A 23,445-nucleotide genomic window follows, 5' to 3' on the forward strand; every position below is an offset into this window, starting at 1 on the left:
TTTTGATATTCTAAAAAAAGCTAATATTGATTTGTTAGCTTGTAAAATAGCTTGATTTGTTATCTTGTAAAGTAGGATTTTCAATAACCTTAATGAGGGGTCTCAAACCTATAAATAGGCCCCTCTCCTTCTTTTAAATCATCTATAATCTCTCACATAGCACCCAACACTATATGCGTGAGGAGAGACTTAGATGTAGCCACTTTGTGAGTTTCACACTCATTAGGAAAATTTTGGGGTCTTGTTTGGGCCCTGTAAGAGTTTCCACCTCAGCAAATTTTTCGTGCAGTTCTTTTAGCACAAAAGTATTTTGAAGTTATAGAGAAAATCTATCAATAAGGTAAAACAAATATTTCATGTTACAATGATTAAGATTTTGCTAAAAGTTTGTGCCTTGAAGGATCCTACAAGATCTAAATAGACGTTCTACTTTGAAATAAGAGAGGGAAAGTTCAAATTCATTTGAGCTAAAAAGAAATTTGGCGGCACACCAATCTATTTCTATGAGAAACTTTTACAAAGATCATCCATTTTGCTAAACAATCCTTGATTATGGAGAATGCACAATCTAACAGCCAATCTTCTTTGCTCCTTAAGCGTAAATATCATCTTCATATAGACATAGACAAAATTATGAGCCCATTCAAAAAAGGAATAGATCTTTCACACTTACTAAGCTGCAGTGGATCACTTGAGACATACTAATCATAAACATCTTGATCTTTGGTGTGATGGAACACTTTATCCTATGGATCCCCTTGCTATGTCTACTCCTCCGTTTGATAATCTTACATCTCTATTACATTTTGTTGGGGATGGTCTCATGGTCTCTTGGGTTATTGCAATAACTTGGTGATGAAGAATACACAACAAGCAATGATAAATCTAGAGATATTGAAGCAGCAACAAGCATCTTTGTTCAATTTATCGATGCAAAACAGTAAGATTTTGCAAGAACAAACACTTTTGAAGAACAAAATATCATCCTCCAAAGAAACCATTGATGATCTTGAAAAGAAGGTGAGAAGGATGAGGATAAAAACCACTCCACTTGATCTTCGTCAAAGATGCAAAAGTGTTTCCAACATTGAAACCATCAAAGTTGAAAGTGGAGGTCTTAAGTGCAGGATTCGAGCAATAAGGTATACCGTTTTAATACATATTCTTGCTGTAACAAAGTACTGATTATTAGCTAATCAAAAATATGTTTTTGCAAAGGCATGCTTCATCCTGAAAAGGAAAATATTGATCCTCAAATGGCCAAATCTTCATATTCCTCTTTGATTGCACCTCATCTTGCAAAAGAGATTTTGGATGCCTCAAAGTTCAAGAAGATAAAGCAGTATCTAATCAGTGATTTTCTACAAAGCACAACCATTGATACTTTAGATGTTCAAAGTGTCATAGATAATTGTGGAATTAGTCAAAAAGGATATTCAAGCATCTTTAAATCAGTAAAGAGCCAGCTCAAAGATAAAAAGGTCTCATCTTCTCTCTTACCTATACCAGCTCATGTATGTCAAGCACGACAAGGTCTCAACACTGAAGTTTCACAATACTTGGGTGATTCATATTTCATCAACCAAGAATTTAGAAATGCGGGACGAGTGGTACATTTTAATGAATTGTCTAATATTTTTTCAATTTGCAAAAAATTCAGAAGAAAATGGTCAAATTTTATAATGTGACAAGCGAGGAGGTACAAGGCAAACTAATCTTTGTGCTTAAGCTAGATGAATGTGAGATATTGAAGCAAACAAAGACAGAACAAGTCACCATAACTCTGATGAATAGAGCACTTCAAGGAGTAGCACAAAATCTTGTGAACAATGATGATAGCTTCAGTGTACAATTAGAGAATGATATATGGTGGCTAGGATCTCTTTAGGTATACGAACTTTTAAGCTTTCTCTAGTTAATTTATCAATTAATGTTAGTAACAAAAAGTCATTTACGCAGGTTGACAAAGAAGATCATGACATTTTGTACTAGACATTTCACCAAACAGATATTCTTGATGTCATTTGTAGACAAAAAACGGGAGAACTTCTTCATGTTGAAGATATTGGAAGCTTCCAAGTAGAGTGGCATCTTGCTGGTGATCTCAAGACACTCAAGTGCATGTATAACATTGCAAAAGGTGCTAGCTCTAAATCACCTTGTCTATATTGTATGAACGAAGCTCACTCTTTGAGCTTGAAGCAGCACAACCAAAAACCCTCTAGAGCTAATGAGGATCCTAACTTCCGCTCCATTCTTGATATTCCACTTTTGCATGTCCATATATGTATATTGCATGCATTGTGCAGGATTGTTGAGAAGCTTGTATATTTATACATTGAATATGCATGGAAGTTGAAGCCAAAGACTGAGTCAAGAAAATCAATTGAAAAGATAGAGCAAATACTATCAGAGATGGGGCTCCACCGAGGTAAAGTAAAGGTAATTGCTTGTCAAAAGCGTTCAAAATCATCACATGAAGTTCCAGTAAAACCTTCACTTGGAGGTGTGAAAGCTCGTAGGTTTCTATCATTTCATGGTGAACTGGGCAAAATTAACAAGAGTCGTAATTGCTAGTATGAGCAGTGGAAGAAGCTTCATAATGCTATTAAAGACCATGCTGATAATGGAAAGGCTAGGAATCGCAAAGCAAAAGTGTGGATGGCTCTAGATGTGGTTTTCTGCTTACATGACAAGAAAGAATGGATAGACAACGACAACATGAAATTAAAGCTATCCCTTCAAGCTTTTGGTAAAAGTATGCAAGATGCATGGAGTACTCAAAGCATTACCTACTACATGGTAATTCATACTTTTCTTCTTACGACCTATTTGGTTTGTATAAATATAATTTTTATGACATGCAACATATTTTACACGATCATATGCCCTGGTTCACAAAGCAATATGGATGTCCTACAATATGGTCCACTCAAGGAATGGAAAAATCCCATTATCAAGCTCGTGGAGCATACTTTCGAGACACTCAACATGACGCAGGAAAAAACAGAGCGAACAGCTTAAAAGAAGTATTTTTTTGGTTCTATAGAAGAGTCTTGCTACGAATAAGGGAGAAGAAAATTTCTAAAAATAAAAAAAAACAAGCTCTTGCAATAAAGATATCCAAAAAAGACGACAGAGCTGGAAGGATTCTACAGCAGAAGCAACCTTACATCAGTGGAGATCGAAGAGAGTGAGGGATAAAAAGTTTGGGTTCTACCTCAAGATCCAGAACACATTCTATAAAAGTGTATACTTAATACAAATCTATCCTCAAATGATATCTTCAATGTCTTCAACATCTTCTTGATCTAAACTTGAAGTGCCCTCTTTGTATTCAACCTGCTTCAAATCATCGTGTCAAAGTAGAAATCGTTTCCCGGAAGGAGAAAGCTCTCTATAATGTTTAATTCCCTTTGCAAGAGCATATCCAGTATATGCTAAATAACTTCCTGCAAGTGATCCTTGCATTGCATGACCATATCCAAAAACATGGATAGCACACTCTTTCTCCAAAAGGTTTACTTTGGTAGCATTTGGATGAAGAACATAGCCACCAAGATACTTTGACAATGTCTTGTAGACAAAAAGAGGTATATAACCATCAGAGGAGTACTTCATGTGAAAAAGAACTAAATTAGGACAAGCAAGGTACTTAATGTAGTGCTTCAGAGCAGCGTCTTTGGTAAGATCAATGACTCTAGATGACCGTTTTAAGAACTCATCTTTTGGTGGTTGAATCTATAAAAATATAAAATCAATTAATCATTAAAAACATTGAAAGCAAAAAAAAAACTTTAGCTTATACAAAAAAAGTGCTTACCGTAATGTTCTCATCTGACACAAGTTGATTTTCCTTCCAAAGATTTATCAAACCAACATTTCGTATTTTGAGATCTCGCTCTTGAATGATTGGCACATCTTTATCTTGTTCATCTTCGTTGTCACTATCCACTTCTGAAAGATGAGGATCTGTTATATTCTCTTGTGCCTTGAGAAACTCTTCTTCGATAGGCTCTTTATACTGAAGAGCTTCATTGAAAAAAATCTCCAATGCTTTATGAGGCTCAAAGCAAACATCCAACTTGCCTAAAAGAGGATCGTTTTCTACAAAATCTTTGTATTTAACTAGCTCTTCACCGGTCCCAACATTATAGTTCAAGTGTTGTGCCAAAATAGCATACAATTCATTCTCTCGTAAACCAAATGACCTTCGGATATCTGAAATCATTATATATTCTCCATGGCCAAGAGGAAAGCATGGTAGAATAGGCAAGGGAAATTTTCCTTTAAAAGTAGGGTACAAAGACTTCTCCGATGCAATACTATCTTCTTGAATCCTAGAAAGTTGAAGACTCTCAACTTCTTGCCACTCTTTTTCTACATCAAGAACTTATTCATTGTCTTGTTCATCTTTGATCACTTCACTTGATTTAGAGTTACTGTCATCCCTTTTTGTTTCTTCATATGATCACTATCTCTTAAGAACAAAAACACAATAAACCCCACACTTTTCTTTAATAGTCTACATTTGTGTTTGCACTTTGGACATTTTAAAAGATTTAGTTTGACATTTTCTGATAAGGCAGAATACTTTTTGTTAATCCTAGAGGATTGTGATGGATTCTTTTGAACCAAATCTATAGCGTGAATATATTCTTCATCAAGGTATAGTACCATTCTTAAATCCACCAATTGATCAAACTCTTTGTTGTACTCCTGTAAAGCTTCTTTGTGAAAAATAAGAGTTTCTTCAAGTTCAAAAGGAGTATTAAACATTGTATAAAATGAATCATATGATTCCATGTCTCCACAATCATATAGAATTCTTGCAATAGAATCTTGGGATTTTTTTAATCTGTAATAACAAATGTCTATATTAGAAGAGCAAGGTCATAATGCAATTATAAAAAACCTCTCTTGAATTATTGATGTATAATATACCTATGTCATCTGTATTCAGGGTAGACATTGCCAAATCGTCATAAATAGATGAGATACCATCAGTTTGAGAGTCACGTTTCCTTTTCAAATCAGCCATAACCTTTGGACAAAGATTCTCTCTCTCTCTCTCTCTCTCTCTCTCTCTCTCTCTCTCTCTCTCTCACACACACACACACACACACACACACACACACAATTCAACTATATACATGCATGTATGTATTATGTAGATTAATATATGTGGGTATGTGTGTGCACTTGAAATGCATACTAGTCAATTCAAACTAAATGAATACTATAGGACGCGATTCAAGTGCACTTAAACCATTGATGCTAGAGATGCTCTTGAAATGCTTGAAAGTGACCTCCAACACAATTGAATTCATTCTTTGAGCATTTTAGGTGTATGCAATGAGTAAATTATGAGGATATGTGTTGGTTTTCTCCCCCCATATCCTCTCTCATACACAATAAGTTGATATCACAATTACTGTTTACAAATAATAAATTTTTTTGTATTTTTGGACCGACTACAATCGTGGTTAGACTTTGTTATTGCATTGAAAAAACCCTTTCTTAGAGTCTTGGATGCTAAGGTTTTGGCTATTTTTTGATAAAGAAAACTTAGGAACCCCTACTCGCATAATATACTAGATTCATACTAGTAGCTTGTCAGGTTTATTAGCTCCATCTGCCAAGATTCCACGCTGTCGTGCCGCTTTGCGGGCCTCATAGAAGACTTCAAAGCCCACTTACACCAAAGGTATATTAGTAGAGAAAGCCGCTAACAGTGTTAGAACCAAACCGGCTGAAATTATAAAATCTCATTTAGATTGTGAGCTTGCCTTTTAAGAAAACCGACAAATTTGCACAAGTTTAGTGTAATTACCGGCAAAACCTTCAAATTTTGACCTAAAAACTGGGAGAATTTCAAGTTTCCCCTTATATTGATCGGTTAGGAAAAGTGTATTTTTCTAGCCCTAGTCACTAAGCTGGAGAGCTATACGTCCATGTCTACGAGGGTGGGCAACGGAGGCTCCATCAAAGCATCAAGACTATTCTAGCACAATATGGAAGACACTCATTACAACTATTTACAAAGATGGACATTGACATTGCTCTCCAACATGGATTATACTTTCTCAAACAACGCCCAACATCGGGCATCCTCCGACATTGATGATGATGATGATGATTTTAGTTTGACAATTATAGTGTTATAGTTTAGTTTTTTCATACTGGCGTAGGGCCATACTCGTAGAAACTAAAATATATTCATTACCTCAAAATATTCCCACCCCCACTTACAACCCGTCAGGACATTCTACTTCTCCTTCCTATCTCTATTGTGCCTTGCACGGCCAGCCCACCGAGCTACCCTTCTCTCAAGTCTCCTGCAAAGATCACGTGCAAGAGAAATATCCGATCAACTTCTGCAACAACGGACCGAGGAAAAGCAGGGTACGAGCCACCAATGGCTCCTCACACGAGAGAGAGAGAGAGAGAGAGAGAGAGAGAGAGAGAGAGAGAGAGAGAGAGAGAGAGAGAGAGAGAGAGAGAGAGAGAGAGAGAGAGAAGCCTTCCTTCCCTTCGGATCTGGTGAATGCATGTAGAGAAAGGCCTTCACTTCATCTGCGGTTGTTGGTTGCCTTTCCTCCAAGTCGACTGTCAGTTCGCATGCAATTGGCTAAAGTTTAAACCACATAACAATTTGGTATGCAACTCAGGGGCCCCTAACTCAGGTGCTTCCCTCGCTGCCCCCCGCCAAGTGGCCTCGTTGATTCTCTCAAGGTAGAGATCTTGATGAAGGTGATTCCTTGTAGACTAAGGTCTTTCTTTGCATCTGTTGTGAACAACACAGAGCTTCTCTGGCACATCTGATCTCTCCACACACAAATAGGTGATTTGTGCCGCTCTTTGGACACACAACGAGGTGAAACAACGCATAATGTGATTGCATGCGTAAAAAAGGCCTTCCCTTCTTCTGCGTATGCACGCTTGAGAGAGAATGAGAATGAGTGAGATTGGATAACGACAGCCATTTATCCAGAGAAGATTGGATAACGGCTGCCAAGAGAGATGGACACACCCCACCAATGAGCAAAGAGAGCATCTTAAAAAGATGCCTCAAGTTTTCATTTTTTTCAATGGGACATACTCGTTTCTCTTTTTAAAAAATCCCAGTAATACATTGAAATAGAGTCCCCTGTCCCCTACCCGCCAGCCTATGTTCCTCTGTACCTTTGCCGCCCTGCTCTATAGCTGCCCTCGTCACCCTGCTTCTCCCCTAGCATCCACAACCATGAACAACAGGGGGAGATCCTCTTGGACTGTCGCTTGATGGAAATGGCTATGGCGATGGCGAGGTCATGCAGAGCTCCCCTACACACCCTACTTTGCTCGATTACCTTCAGCACTGCTCTCGCTCTCTACATACCACTCAATGCCCATCTTCCCTAACGCTTGAGAGAAGCAGACAAGCCGGTCACGTCCACCGCTCGCGGCTCTTGAGCATGGTGGTTGCCCATGAATCGCACAAGAAGAATCATCTTTGTTATCCCTCAGAGCTCTCCACGATCCATGGCATGTCAGACAAGCATACACAAAGACTCAAACTTGCTTTTTTAAGAAACAACTTTTTTTTCCGCCCACGGGATGTTATGGTACCCCCTACTGACTCACACTAGATAAATTCCATTAGTTAGGATTATTTTCCTTCTTCCCCTTTCTCACTTTCGTTCACCTCAGTGCTCCTCTTCTCTCTCTTGCCTGTGTTTGCATGGTCGTCGCTGACCTGCACAACCCTCCATAGCCTACTACCCTTTCGTAGTCATCTACAGTCCTCCATCGCCTATAGCTCTCTCCCGCTCCTCCCTTGACCTGCAAAGCCCTCCATTGCCTACAGCCCTTCTGTAGCCCTTTGCAACTCTCCACTGCCTACACCCATCCATCTCCTATGGCAGCCCTCCATCTCCTCCATAGCATTCTGCAACCCTCATCAGTGCAGCCCCCTGATGCGTGCACGAAAGAGAGAGAGAGAGAGAGAGAGAGAGAGAGAGAGAGAGAGAGAGAGAGAGAGAGAGAGAGAGAGAGAGAGAGAGAGAGAGAGAGAGAGAGAGAGAGCCAGCCTTTTCCTCATCCTTGCCTCGACTTGCGAGAGATAGAGCTACGCACAACGTCGAAAGAGAGAGAGAGAGAGAGAGAGAGAGAGAGAGAGAGAGAGAGAGAGAGAGAGAGAGAGAGAGAGAGAGAGAGGCCACCCGCAATAGGAGAGAGGGAAACCAGGTGGGCCGCCTCGCAATAGAAAGAGAGGGAAATACGGGCCAACTCAACTCCTCCTGCCTCCTCGGTTCTAGAGGATCTTCCAAGATGCTCTTCATTTTATGAATAAAAACCTGTTGGTACCCCCTACTGATGTCTTCGAAAGATTCTGGCTTTTTTTTATTTTTCTACAATCATGGGCACATACTACTTGGTCCCACCTACTTGCAGCTTCATTATTATATTCATTTCTTTAGTGATTCCTATATTGAATCTCACTGCTTCCACCATTTCATCCATAGATTCCCCTTTAAAAATTGTAGGCAGAGATTCAAACTCGTCCCCTATGGCAGCTCAAATACTAATTTGTAACCACTTGAGCTCCAATAGGTCATTGCACATCAACACACGTTGTTGGATTTTAAAAAAACACGACTCGCACGGCTTCCTTGCCTTCTGCATTCTGTACACTACTTGCTCCCATCTTCTGCGTCCTGCTTGAGGTCCTCGTCCTACTGGCACGCCACTTATTGCACCCTACGAAGCCCAACTGTGTCCCAGACAAAATACAAGTGCAGGCTCGGACTATGGCCGTGACAATTCAATTCTTGAATGTAGAGCAATATACGTTTTTCGCACGGGTGTTTCATGGCTGCCTCCAGCACCCGTAACCATTCGTTGCCTTTGTTCCTAGGACCCTTCTAGTAAAGGCATCACTTCAGATTCGTTTTTTTTTTAAATTTTGCGCCAGCCGGTAGGGGATACTACTACTTCATTTTATTTTTGTATCTACTCTATCCACATCGTGCTCTCTCTCTCTCTCTTACCTGCATTGACAGGATGGCCGCCTCTGCTGATGCCGCTGTTGCCGCTTGCTGACGGAGCTGCCTCTTCTGTCGTTGCTGCCGCTTGCTGAGGATGACGCTGACGACGACGTGGCACTTTTGCTGTTGACAATGGGCAGCACTTCTGTCCTGCTGATGACGCGGCACTTCTGTTGCTGACGACGGGCGGCACTTCTGCTGCTACTAGCGACCGGTGCCTCTGCTGCTGCTACTGGCGACTGGTGACGGGCTGCTGCTAGCGACGTGCAGCGCTGCTGCTGGAGCCGACAGCAAATTCATGTGGCCGACAAGACCTATGCTTCACTGCTGTGACGGGTAACCCTACTACGGCACGAAGGCGCACACGAAAGCACGAAACCCTAGGAGTAGGTACACGTGTGTGACCCACAGACAGAGAGAGAGAGAGAGAGAGAGAGTGTAACGGTTTAAATTAGTATCTTTTATACTTAAAAGATACTGTTATTGACAACTATAAAAAAGAAATCACTAGCGGATGGATGGAGAGAGAGAGAGAGAAGAAGAAGAAGAGAGTTTTAATGTCGTAGGAAACTATCCCAAGAAACCTTAAAGAGCTAGCCGAGGAGGGGAGTTGAACTTAAGACCTATTAATCAAGATGGAAATCCCATAATCAATCTACCACACTTGAGTGATAGAAATTTATTAGACAAGCTGATATGTGATATGATGTTTAAAAGTTCTCAAGTTTTAGGTCCAAATTTGAAAAAAAATGAGTTTTTAGTATAATTTGTAAGTTCTATTGATATTTGTTGATTCAAACTTATAATCTATGTAATATTTTGCAATTTAGTTGGTTGAAGATGTATTTGCAAACCTTGTTTATTGCAAATAAATGCGGTGACTTTCTAGGTGAATGCATGTGCATGTGTGTGGATGGGAGGGTGTGTATCCTACTCTCATTGGATGTACTTGACATGCTATTTGCCTCTTCAAAATATTTAATATGCGACTATAGCTTTTCAGGTACATCCAACTAAAATACACACATACACACACGTAATATATATATGTCTATTATATATGTATATTACATGCACTTACCTATTTGCTCATTTACACTCAATCAGTCCACAACCCACACAAGTAGATCCGCCACGGTTCTATTGTCTGTCCAATCCTCCAATTCCCTCCTCTCCTTCTCTTGCTGGTTCCCCCTTCGCGAGTCTATCTAAAATGAATTGGGACCCCTACCAAACAAACACATATATGATTTATATTATCCAGTATTATATATGATAGTTAGATAAATAAGATGGTTTTATGATACATATTATATATTATAGCTAGACAAATATATTAGATAGATACAACCTCTTGACTTATCTATGTATGAACATGTGTGTGTATGTGTGTGTGTGTGTGTGTGTGTGTATACTTTTTTTTTGTAAATTTGGTATGTATACACACACACACATGTCCATATATATATATATATATATATAGAGAGAGAGAGAGAGAGAGAGAGAGAGAGAGAGATTTATGTGTGTGTTTATGTTTCACTGGCATACACTTGAAATGCTAGTAAGCCCTCACAACTATATTTTATTAGTGTGTATAGCATTTCATGTACATCTAAGTGGAAGTACACACATATACATAGAGAAAGAGAGAGAGAGTTACCTGTGGGTTTATGTCTCACTGGCATATAATTGAAATGCTATTAAGGACTTACAAGTATATATTATTAGTGTGTATGGCATTTCATGTACATCTAAGTGGAAGTACACACACACATACATAGAGAGAGAGAGAGAGAGAGAGAGAGAGAGATAATCTTGTGGTATTAAATCAATTCACTATTGTGATAAAGGTACTCTTCAAAAAAGAAAATGGCAAGAACAAAACAAACCGCAAAGAAAAGTTGTGGCGGCCGTGTTTCTCAACCCTCGAGTACTAGAACAACTTCAGAAGTGCTTACTGGACCAAATGGTGTTAGTTCATCCCAAGAGACCAATAGACCAAGTTCTAGTGTAAGCGTAAATTTACCAAGGAGACAAAGGATTTCACAATATCTAGGTGGTCTAAGACAAATCAGAAAATCACAAGATGCAACCACAAATTGCATTCCTAAAGCACCATTTGTCAGGATAGTGCGAGAGATTATAGAAATGTGTACAGGTGGGACAAGATGGATGGCTACAGCTGTTGCATGTCTTCAAGAGGCTTGTGAAGATAATCTTATTGAATATTTTAATGACGCTTTCATTCTTGCAACACATGCTCATAGAGTTACAGTTATGCCTAAAGACATGACAAGCTTAAGCATGCTTAGACACAGTTACGAGCAATTTAGATATATGCCATCATTTGTTGATAAAAAAATGAAAGACATTCTTTTGATTCCTCCTACAAGAAGGCCCAAAGAGTTGAAAGTAGAAGAAGTGACTGAAAAAGACATATATAGTAGAGATACCAGGATGAACCAAGACAGAATTGAGAGGCTCAAATTAAAACAGGATGACCATGAAGAGTTAAAGAGAAAGGCTCAACAATTGGAGATTTTGCAAACAGAAGAAAAGGTTTTTAAAGACTTTAAATTCTCTTGGTCCAAAGGTCGAATTCGTAATGAAAGGCGATAACCATGTTGCCTTTGTCCCTTTGGAAGCTCAAGATGTCCAAATACTGGAGAGCTTTGACAATGACATCTCTGATACCTGTCATGATTTTTCTAAGGTAATATTTTTTTTTGTTTTTAATAAAGGGCTCCTTTCACCCGTTGCTTTTATGATACTAACTTAAGTGTTCAATTGGAGCATGATCAAAGAAGAACTTCCTGAGGACGCACAAGATGAGGTGTTTATAATTGACAGTCAAATTTCTTGTCATTTAGATGAAAGAAATCCTCCCTAAGAGCTTATAGCTTGGTTTACCCATTGCAATCCAAGTGTGAGAACTATTATTTTGCCATATATCTCAAGGTAAATCATTGTTGTGTACTACAACAAGTGTTGTCAATTGTGAAATTTATTTTTGTTCATCTTTTTTATAGGAACCATTGGAGTCTTGTCATGCTAGACATGCAAGAAAAAGTAATTCTTTATCTGAATTCTATTGAGAAAACAACACACTTGGATATCAAAGGGTAAGAAATTTAAAGTCCTTACAAAATGTATTAAGCAAAAAGATTTAAAGTATTATAAACTGTTTCAACAGCCACGTCAACATCTTACTTGCAACCATTGAAAGCTTCCATGCTTTGGGAAATATTTTTAAAGAGGTTATACATCGAAAGATTCAGGTTTGAGTTCTCTTTCTTGTACTAAGATCTTGTTGTTTTTGTAAGTTTCTTTTGTCTTATAAATTATTTTGGTTGACAGGTACCACAACAAAGTACAATCATAAGTGTGGATGGTATTTACTGTATAATGCCAAAGCCATGTTGGATCATGTTTACAAAAGCGAGACCTCTCAGGTCTATTTCTTTATAACACTTAATGCACAAATAATATAGTTTCCTTGACTCAAAAAATTGTTTTTGTATTGTAGCTTTCTATTGCAACATACACAGAGCTTGATGTAGCACACTTTCGCACCAAGAAAATTGAAAGCATGATAGATAATTTCAATGCTAATAGTTGGAGTAATTGCAAAGCTTGCTCAAAGGAAAAGCTAGAGTTTGATAGAAGAGAGGCCACAAATGATGACCTATCAAAGTTTTTCAAAGAGATGGAGTGGTTTGAAGATGAAGATCGTCTCGCAGAAGAATTTCCATCACAAAAAGAAGAGGTTTACAAAAAAGATCCACCGATTGACCCTCATGTAGAAGAATTTGTTGAAGACGGAGACATAAAGAAGTTGCCAATGCCAGAACCATCGGTAGTAAGCACCTCATGAAAGGACCAAAAGAGATTGAAAGTGACAATGTATTTGAAACACAATAAATGTATTTGAAGTATTTTTTGTATTAAAAAATCTTGCTTTAGATTAAGACCTTGTCTTTACCTTCTCCATGTTTGGATTTTTGTACCTAAATGATAATTATAAAGACTACGTTTAAATATGTGTCCTTGCACTTCATATACTTCTCTCTTCTCTTGGATACCTGTCAAGATAAAGAATTATGTTAGTAAAAAACATCTTTATGTTTCATGTAAACCTGTCGTTTTGATGGAGCTACTTACTTGTCTACCATTGATCTAAAATAAAAAATCTTGGGGAAGATCAACTTCATCTTCATTTATCAAATCTTGTCGAAGTTGCAGAAGATTGCACTCTCCACCAATAGATAGAGTGGTTTGAAGTTCTTCATTCATCCACACATCAATGTGCACTAAAGGATTGCCTTGCATATTTTGAAGGTCTTGATCCAATATCACAGGAACACCATTCACTCTATGAGATGTCTGATAGTTCAATGTCATGGTAAAGTTCTGACTTTTTATCATGTACTTCTCGTTTACACTTGATGCATCCACTTTGCAATCAATTCCATTAGAATGACAAAAATCCCATCCTTTGTCTAAAAACTCAAGTACTATGTCCTAGTCTACATTCTTACACACAAGCATGGTATTTTTAAGAGCTATTGGACATTCACTTGTGGCAACAAAATCCACAAATACATGGATTGGCATGCTGACTTTGATTTTCACAAGCCTACTTGCTACATTAGGCTTCAACCCTTTTTGCACTTCATTAAATAGCTTCAAGAGAAATGCCTCACTTATGTCACTAGTTAGCAAGGGCCAGTCTGAACTTATAAAATCCGGTAAGGAAAGCTTTTCTAGTGTTCCTGAAGAAAGATCAGTACCGACATGAAAGAAACTATCATAAAAGAAAACACCTAGCTCTGCAAGTTGTCGATTTGTTCTTCCTTGATACTGTTGACTACCAATGAAAGCATGGTAGACATTGATTACTCCTATTATACAATCCACTGATTGCCATTCTTCATAGGAAGAAGGATAGAAATCTACAAAATACATAAATAAAATCATCATAAAATTCTAAGAAACCACATTAATAGACACTTCTGCTTTATGACCTACAGTTTGGTCTATTTAATGGAAGGTCCATTGGCCATTCAGAAAGTGTAAGCTCTCTATGCATATAAACATGTTGAACAAGAACTTCTTTCACTGATTTCTTGTTGTCATTGACATGAAAATCCTTCACTCTTGCCTTCCAAGACGACAAAAATTCATTTGTACTTTGCCTCTTTCGTTTTCTTGATTGCATTAGAATCCAAGATCCTTTGGTTATTGTCAAAGGTATCCAATGATTTTGATCATCAAGTGTTTTGAAAAGAGTTATAGACTCAATAGAAGCAGAGGGTTTATGTAACCTGCTTCAGGAAGCCATAGAATATAGAGAGAAAACAAGAGAAACTTGAGAAGAGGAAGTTCAAGAAGCTTTAGATGAGAGAAGTATAATTAATCATAAGTAACAAATCAACGGGATATTTTTGTGACTAGCAGTCCACTTATGCATGATTTTGATAATAAGAGTATATTTTTCCTTGAGAGAAGGACTGCATCATGAAAGTACTGGTTGATTTGAAAGGGACTCTTTTTAAATGAATAAAGTTTCTTGATCTTTGAGAACAATTAAGATTGGTATCTTTGTTTTAAGGGTTTACTAGTCGTTTTCACTTCTTATGTTACAAAATTCTTATTTTTAAACTCCTTTTAGTGATACTTTTCACCGTTACGGTGGCTTAAAGCTGATTGATTCTTACCTTTCAGCCCTCAATTCTTAACAGGCCCTCTCTAGATCCCAAATTTCTCTCTCTCTCTCTCTCTCTCTCTCTCTCTCTCTCTCTCTCTCTCTCTAACTCTCTAATTCATAACGTATATATTCATCAAATAATAATCTTCCTTACATGTTTTCAAACCCTTAGGAGTTTATTAGGTCATGCTCTCATGCATAGTGGGGGCTCACTCTTGGAGCCTTATGCAAATTCAATAAAAGGGAGGCCACTTAAAGAATTTTGTAGTGAGAAAAATAGGTATTTTGGTGAGAAAATAGGTATTTTGGTGAAATTTTTGGCATCCATTTCCACTTTGATTTTGAAGAAGTAGTCAACATAAAAATGTAGCTTTCAAGCTCAAAAATATCCTCATGTTTTTTGGTGATTTTGGATCTATCAATGATGAGATTAAAAGATTTTGATGGACCCCAGTCTGCCCACTTTTTCTCACAAGTCATCCCTAGTCTTCTCTCAACTCCCTTCACACTTCTACACACACACACACACTCTTACTCAACCCTCTCCATCTATCACTCAAATCTACACATTCTATGGTCTCTCTCACCCTCTTCACCATTACCCCCTCCTCTCACCCCCATATCTCTCATATGAAGTATTATCTGTATACACCATCTCTATGTCTTCCTCTATCACTTCCAAATCACAATTCACCTTACCTCTTCTTGAAATGCATAAAAATTCAGCATGTAAACCATGATTAAAATATTCAAATTGGGGGTTCTCATCATCAAAAATTTTCATTTTTATCATGGTGTTCTACCTTGGCAGCGGTGACATAAAGAAGGGAAGAAGAAGAAGATGACCGGTGGCCATTTTGAGGATCTACACAAGGTGAGTCCAAGTTTCTTCAAGGCATCACTATCACAAAGATATCCTCACCTCATTCATCCCTCTTCCTTCATCAATTCAACTCATTCTACCCATTGTAAATATATCATTAACCCTTTTTATTGATTACTCTTATTAACTACTAACCTACTAATACAAATATCCATTAACATAACCCTAAAAGGAACCTCACCTAAAGACATGTACATAGTTAACTCTCTCTCTCTCTATCTCTCTCTCTCTCTCTCTCTCTCTCTCTCTCTCTCTCTCTTTCTCTCTCTCTCTAACTCTCTAAATTCCATATTTATCTACTATCAATAATGCCCTTCTCTTGAGCCCACATCCATGATTCAAGCAGATAGGGAAGGCCCTATTTTGATATTCTAAAAAATTATCATATTGATTTTTTAGCTTGTAAAATAGCTTGATTTGTTATCTTGTAAAGTAGGATTGTCAATAACTTTAATGAGGGGTCTCAAACCTATAAATAGGCCCCTCTCCTTCTTTTAAATCATCTATAATCTCTCACATAGCACCCAACACTATATGTGTGAGGAGAGACTTAGATGTAGTGACCACTTTGTGAGGTTCACACTTGGTGTAAGGGAAGCTTGATGCTACACATTGCAAGTGAGAGAGTGTAAATTCCATGTCTCAAATCACTATTGTACATGCTCTTTATTATCAACATGTTGATGTTTTGGTACTTCAAATGCATGTATTGGCTTTAGAATCTTTGCCCTCTTACTTGTGCAATGTGCTTTGGTGAATTCAAGGTGATTTGTATCTTACAATTGTGTCAATTAAGCTTGTTGAGAAAGAAAGTTTTTGCGTGTTTTCATTGTTTAATTCTTGTCCATTTTAAGAGGATATTGTGGTGAGAGGTGTCCCACAATGCTAAGACAATGTGTGCGTGATGGCAATGTTTAGCATTCACGAAGTGTTGGTTTAGTTTTATACTTAATCTCCATGACACTGTCAAAACAAACAACATCACTTTAAAAGTTGCAAACTAGGTATTGCAAAAATTCCATTCCTCTCTCTCTTTCCCTTTGCTATACATCATTCTTGCTCCACGTGATGTGCATGCTTGTGTAAGATTTTTTGTGTGTTTTTTTGTGTCTCTTTTGCTCTTGTGTCCTAATCTGCATCCCCTAAGTAGGTGGTGCCCTTTTTCTTGTCTGGGTTTACATGGCTATGGATTTGTTGTTTTCTTATGTGCTTCTGATTTCCCCAGCCCCAATTGAGCAGAATGGAAGCCTTGATTTGTGTTTAGAGGTTACTTTTCTTGTTGCCCACCTTAGACCGCCTCAATTTTGGTGCCTCCACTAAGGAGGACTTTGTATATGTCGCTATTTTATATTGCATGAATGTTGAGTCTTTAGCATAATCAAGCATATTATATAAATTAAGGAAATTTTTATGATTTCTTCATTCCCATTGGAAGGCAAAAGGTGCACATCATTGTTAGCACTAAGGTACAATTTCAACGAGTAATTTGTAGAAGGTATGTTGACAAATTTTTGACAGAAGAGCTTGGCTACTCTTTGATTGTCAGCCTACGCATCATAGCTAGTGCGCTTGTTTATTGGCGTCTTTGACACCAGATTTGGCCTAGATTGATAGATTTTGGCGATAATGGAGCTTGAGGCATTGTTTGATAGGTTATTGTGGATTTATGGCAAGCCAGATGGATTGCCTATATACACACATTTAGACACCCAATATATGTATATCCAGCTTCAGCCCATAGACCATCACACACCTAGTTTCCAAATTCTTAGAGCCCGGGGGCACCCGACCTTGCCAGATCACAGGTTTTGATGGTTTTGGTACATCATATACACACATGACGGAGGATATTCTAGAGCGTGTCACGTTAGCCCTTTGTGAGAATCGTCAAGACACCTTTGAGCTACCACAGACTGTATCTTTGGAGTTGTATAAAACTGACCCTTTTATGTTGATGAGGATCAACGAATGTACATGAGAAAGAGGACTAGATTTGGAGAGTACCCTACCTACGATTTAGTTAGCGTTGTCCCACCAAGTTCCTTATTATGAGGTACATAGAAGTGTTTATGATGAGACTCCGTATATTTTGTTGTGTGGATGATCCTATTTCCCTTCTCATAGTAGTGCAATAGAGACTACAGTAGACACGATGATCGCACCCTCTACACAGCCGACACAAATTAGATCACCTCCAAGATTTACATCATCCAAACCATCTTGGAGACAAACCTGTGTTGACATCATGGTAGAGGCAAAGGCAGCTATGGAGCATAGGAGTCAGATCCTTACCAATGCATTTCCAGAGTTACCATGCACAAAGATAGCCACATCACATTCTTTGACTGCTACTATTACACATGCTAGAGAGGCTATAAAGATTGCACCATAGACTACACCACAAACCATGAGCACACAAGACACTGAGCGTGCTAGATCACATGCATCAAATACAATGAGGAGACATGTATTACCACCTAGAGACACCACGCAAGTACCACTTGAGGATAGAGTATCCACGATGAGCAAAGAGCACCATACAAAGATTGTGCTACATTTTTGTGGATGTAGAGGAGTTATATGCCTTGGTTTGTTGACCTTGATGGACATTCCTATACTGAAGGCACCATTTTTGGATGACATTGACCCTTTTATATGGCAAGTGGTCAGAGTTTGAAGATGTCACCTTGGTTCGACTAAGTTCTTTACAGATGAATTCATGGGCACATACATGTCCCTATCGATCGGCCCATACAATGTGGTGTACAAAGCATATCCTAATGATTGTTTGGACACCCATGTACATTCTAGGATATTTCAATTACATATATTGGAGCACACATTGACCTATGTTGATGGTTGTAGACCTAGATATTGACAAAGCAGTCCATAGGATTTTTTGAGCCAGCCATGAGCATTATGGCATATCTTGTTGGAGATCCTCACACAGATGATACTATATATTCCCTGATGATTGGATTTCCATATTCTCCATGGCATGGCTAGGATTTGTAGTAATGACCACACAGACTCCCCAGACACCTTCTAGACAGACTTCCCCTACCAGGTCACCTCCCACATCTCCATCACACAGACAAATTTTTCCTTAGAGCACAATTGATTAGTTGAGGTGTAGAGCGATTGAGATGAAGGAGACAAATGCCCAGATTGACAACAGGATGAGTACACCAGAAAGCACTATCATAGAGACACCTAGAGTGACTCTTGCAAAGGTTTCTAATTGTTTTATAGAGGAGGTGTAGCCTAGTGGGATGGCTCCTACACCAAAGATGAGTATTGAGCTAGCAGAGATACATAGCATGCCAGAGTCTACAATTATTGATGATTCCAATGCACCTACCATAGAGGTAGATGTCCCACCATAGCCTACATTTGAGGAGACTCAGTGCTAACACACATGAACATGATAAAGTTGTCTCACACAACGCACATGACCATGATAGAGCTCTCCCATGAGGCTATATTTTCTATGAGCAGCACAAGTCCTATGACGAGAGATGAGCTACACTGGCTAGACACTACTTTGCAAATAGATAGACCCATGCTAGTCTTGTGTGGTGAGAGTATGGGATTTTGCATATTTCATGATTTGAGCCGGTTGAGTTTCTTTGAAAAATTCAAGCACTTTGTTCAGGATCCTCCCACACATCAGCTAGTGCAAGTTATGCCTAGCCTAGGCATGCGAGGATCCTTGAGAGATGAGTATGATGCGATATGCTTGACAATGTTTGAAATTGACTTACAAACCATAGAGCCTTTATCTTACAATGAGTCCCTAGATATGCATACTCATTCGATGTTGGTATTTGTATAGACTTGAGCAAACATAGACATATGTTGATGATTGTTGAAGTTTGGACACACGAGAGTCTAGCACATCTAGCAAGCGACCTCTGAGTGTGAATTTCATCCTTGAGAGCGAGTATATAGAGGCACTGATCATGCCATCTATGTGTTGACTGTCGGATTGAGATATACACCCAAACCATTGATTGATTGAGCATGTTATAGAGGTAGACTACCTACAACAACTTCATAGATCACCTCCTAGACCCATGAGTGATTGTGATCCTCCATAAGATATTCCTAGTACTATGCCACCCCTGGATCTTAGCCTATCACCATAGAGTGAGCTTCATAGCTTAGAGCAGCATGAGACTAACAAGATAGAGGGACTAGCTCAGGAGATCCACCTCCCTACCACCCTGTATATAGATATTGTGGCTCTTAGACCTAGCTTAATTGGATCCCCAATCCATATCTAAGCCATCTAGGCCATTGGCCTAGGTCCATGACCCCCAGGGTCGCCCTTGGACTTACATTACTACCTGCTTGGAGAAGTGTTTTTGTCCTCAAAAACAAAAGTGGAAAACTTCTTCTTGAGAACACTAATGTTTTCCCAAGTGAAACCTTCTTCAGGTTGGTCTTTCCACTTGACTAAAACTTGTCGACGTACATGATGATGAGTACGTAAATCATGATAGTCTACAAGATACGATCAGGTTCATGCGCTTGGACTAGAGGATCAATGAAATTAACTTTTTTTTTTTGGGCAACGACATTGTTGTCCCCATGCAAGAGTTTGCATAAACGACTTACATGAAACACCGAATGAATATGAGAGTGCTCACGTAATGGGAGATTTTAGACTCGATCACCAACTTGCTTGAGTATCTTGAAATTCCTACAATATCTCATAGATAATTTAGGTGTTGTCCTAGTCTTCAGACTTTCTAAATGCTCTGGCATGCAAAAAAAAAAATTCCCCTTCCGTGAAGGTAACTTGCCGACGTTTCAAATCAGCATACTTCTTATATCTATCATGTGCTTGTCAAACATTTTTTATGAGCTAGTCTCAGCATTTCCATATGGTCTTGGAGGAAATCCTTGACCAGTTGGAGTTTTTCATTTGTCAACCCCACCGTAACTGGTGACCTAGGTTGAAAACCATACATGAGCATCAAAGGACTAAATCCAGTCGTAACATTCTTAGCACTATTGTAAGCAAACTCAAAAATAAGAAGATAATTTTCCTAGTCTAATTGCTTCTTGCTAATGTATGCTCGTAGCATATCGTCTAGCACTTGACTGACTCTTTGAGTGTGACCATCCGTTTCAAGGTGATATGTAGTACTTAGGTTGAGTTGTCCACCCAATTGTTTAAACACAGCCCTCCGAAAGTGACTGTTAAACTTGGGATCACAATCATTCACAATGCTACTTCAAAACTCATACAATCGATACAGATTATCCACAAACGACTTAGCTAATTCCAGAGTCTTTATTGTTCATTTGGTTGGAATAAAATTTGCAAAGTTTATTCAATCGGTCTACGACCACCCAGACCGAGTCATGACCTCAAATAGTGGTTGGTAAACCCACAATGAAATCCATAGAGATACTTTTTCATTTTCCATTAGGAATCTCCAAAAGATGTAAGAGTCCTCCTGGCACTCTACTTTATTAACTTGACATTTTTGGCAATGCAAGGCATAGTCCTGAACATAACCATATAAAACTGGCCAGTAAAATTGTCATCGTACGAGAATATAAGTTTTCTTAATGCTCAGGTGCCTTGCACTTGGACTATCATGACATTCCTAAAGAATTTGGCGCCAAATGTCCACGTCCGTCGGTACACATACTCTCCCCTTGTGGAGTATGTACTCATCATCTATGGAAAGAAATCTCTATCTCTGCAGCTCATCACTCAAAAAAGGAAAACTAAGTGTGGAGGTGAAAGACACACTACCAGCATTGGAGTGAGAAGGATCCCTCATTTGTACATGGCTCCACACTTTGGAGTATGCCTTGTCATGCTCACATTTGCCTTTAAGAGATTCCAAAAACTCGCTTCGTATTTTGGTAAAGAGAAGGGCGTTGATCTCAGGCATTCAACTGAGAGCATCAGCTACCACATTATATCATAAGACCATATTAGGTAAAGTGGGAAAATCCCAATTCCCAGGTTGGACAACTTTCAATATATCATGTACAAAATATAGAGATTTTGTCAAAAATTTGAGTTTTCTTAAGGTCTCATTCCACTTTATGCACATACAACACACAATGAAAACAACTAAAATACCATGGTTTCAATCAATTGGATTATTAGGAGACAAGTATATTGCATCCATTATCGTTGTCTATGTTCTACTGTCCTACCTACAACTTATCTCAACATGGAGAGCTTGGTTTCTAGGTCCACCACTTGTCCAAGTTAATGTAAAAGTGACTCAAGGTTCACAACTTGTGAAAGCAAGGATCCATTGAGGAATACAATCCACTTGGCTATTTTTCCTTAATTTATTGCATGTGACATTCAAGCAAGGTCCAATTCTAATCTATAACTTCTTAATTTGAGGCATGGGGCATACATAAAATATGTAGCATATGCTCTATTGCCTCATAGGAAGGTTGGTTTCAAGGTGCACTTATCCATGCTAGCCTATCTTGGAGAAATGATGGAGCTTGCTTCTCTCCTTGTTTCAATGGAGACTAGCTTGGACAAGTGGTGGACCTTTGCTTCTCTCTATGTTTCAATAGAGTTAGCTTGGACAAGTGGTGATCTTGGAACAAAACCCCCATGTAAAACATATCATGGGTATTCCAAGTGATTAGAAAGATTACCATTTAAGATATAACCTTATAGGTTGGACAAATGGAGCTTGGCTTGGAGAAATGGTGGACCTTTGATTCTCTCCATGTTTCAATGGAGCCTATCTTGGAGAAATGGTGGAGCTTGCTTCTGTCCATGTTTCGATGGAGCCTAGCTTGAACAGTTGGTGGACCTTTGCTTCTCTCTATGTTTCAATAGAGTTAGCTTAGACACGTGATGGATCTTCAAACTAAGCCAACTACTATCAATGTTTCCTAGCTTGGACAAGTGGTGGAGTGTTTCTTTACTCCATGTTTCAATGGATCTTAGCTTGGACAAGTGTTGGACCTTAAAACAAAAACCCCATGTACAACATAGAATGGATTTTCTAGATTTCAATGGAGTCTAGATTTAACAAATGGTGGAGCTTGTCTTCATCCATGTTTCAATGAAACTAGCTTGGAAAAGTGGTGGACCTTGTAACAAACCCCCCCATGTACAACATATCATTGGTTTTCTAAGTGATGGGAAGGAATACCATTCAAGATATAAACTTATAGCTTGGATAAGTAGTTGACTTTAAAACCAAATTCATCATAATACAATGAAATACAGGTTAGCCAATTCCTAAATCTTGAGACCAAACCTCCCATGCTATTAGAGATAATATATTGGATAAGTGGTGGACCTTCTATTATTTTCCCATGCCTAGTTTAGACTACCGGTACACTTTGCAGCTATAAAGGTTGGACGAGTTGTGGAGCCTTGTTTCTATCCATGTTTTAATGGATCCTAGCTTGGACAAGTGGTGGACCTTGGAAAAAAGCTTCCATGTACAACATATATGAGGTTTTCCATGTTTTAATGGAACCTATCTTGGACAAATGGTGAAGCTTGCTTCTCTCCATGTTGATTTTGGAACTACCTTAGACAAGTGGTGGAGCTTTGCTTTTCTACTCTTCATAATACAATGAAGTATAGGTTGGTTACATGGTGAATCTTAAGGCCAAACCTCCCATTTTACTAGAGATGATAGGTTGGACAAGTGGATCAACCTTCTATCATTTCTCCATGACTATATTGGACAATTAGTAGACCTAACATCTCTCTATGTTGTCTAGAGATAAGCTTGGACAAGTGATGGACCCTGCTTCTCTCTTCCCTTGGTTTACTAGTTTGAAGACTCAGTATATATACTTTCTTAGAT

At 38.6% G+C, this 23,445-nt stretch overlaps 3 pseudogenes; 2 read left to right on the top strand and 1 right to left on the bottom strand.

The window, feature by feature from the left end:
* The first annotated feature begins 748 nt into the window (after positions 1 to 748).
* On the top strand, positions 749 to 1,888 carry LOC147439452 (uncharacterized; annotated as a pseudogene).
* A 1,385-nt stretch (positions 1,889 to 3,273) lies between these two features.
* Positions 3,274 to 4,231, bottom strand: LOC147439453 (uncharacterized; annotated as a pseudogene).
* Positions 4,232 to 10,898: 6,667 nt separating this feature from the next.
* On the top strand, positions 10,899 to 12,903 carry LOC147439454 (uncharacterized; annotated as a pseudogene).
* The last annotated feature ends 10,542 nt before the right edge of the window (positions 12,904 to 23,445 follow it).

Source organism: Adiantum capillus-veneris, chromosome 16 (assembly GCF_014529385.1).
Source record: "Adiantum capillus-veneris isolate H3 chromosome 16, ASM1452938v2, whole genome shotgun sequence".
NCBI classification, from domain to species: domain Eukaryota; kingdom Viridiplantae; phylum Streptophyta; class Polypodiopsida; order Polypodiales; family Pteridaceae; genus Adiantum; species Adiantum capillus-veneris.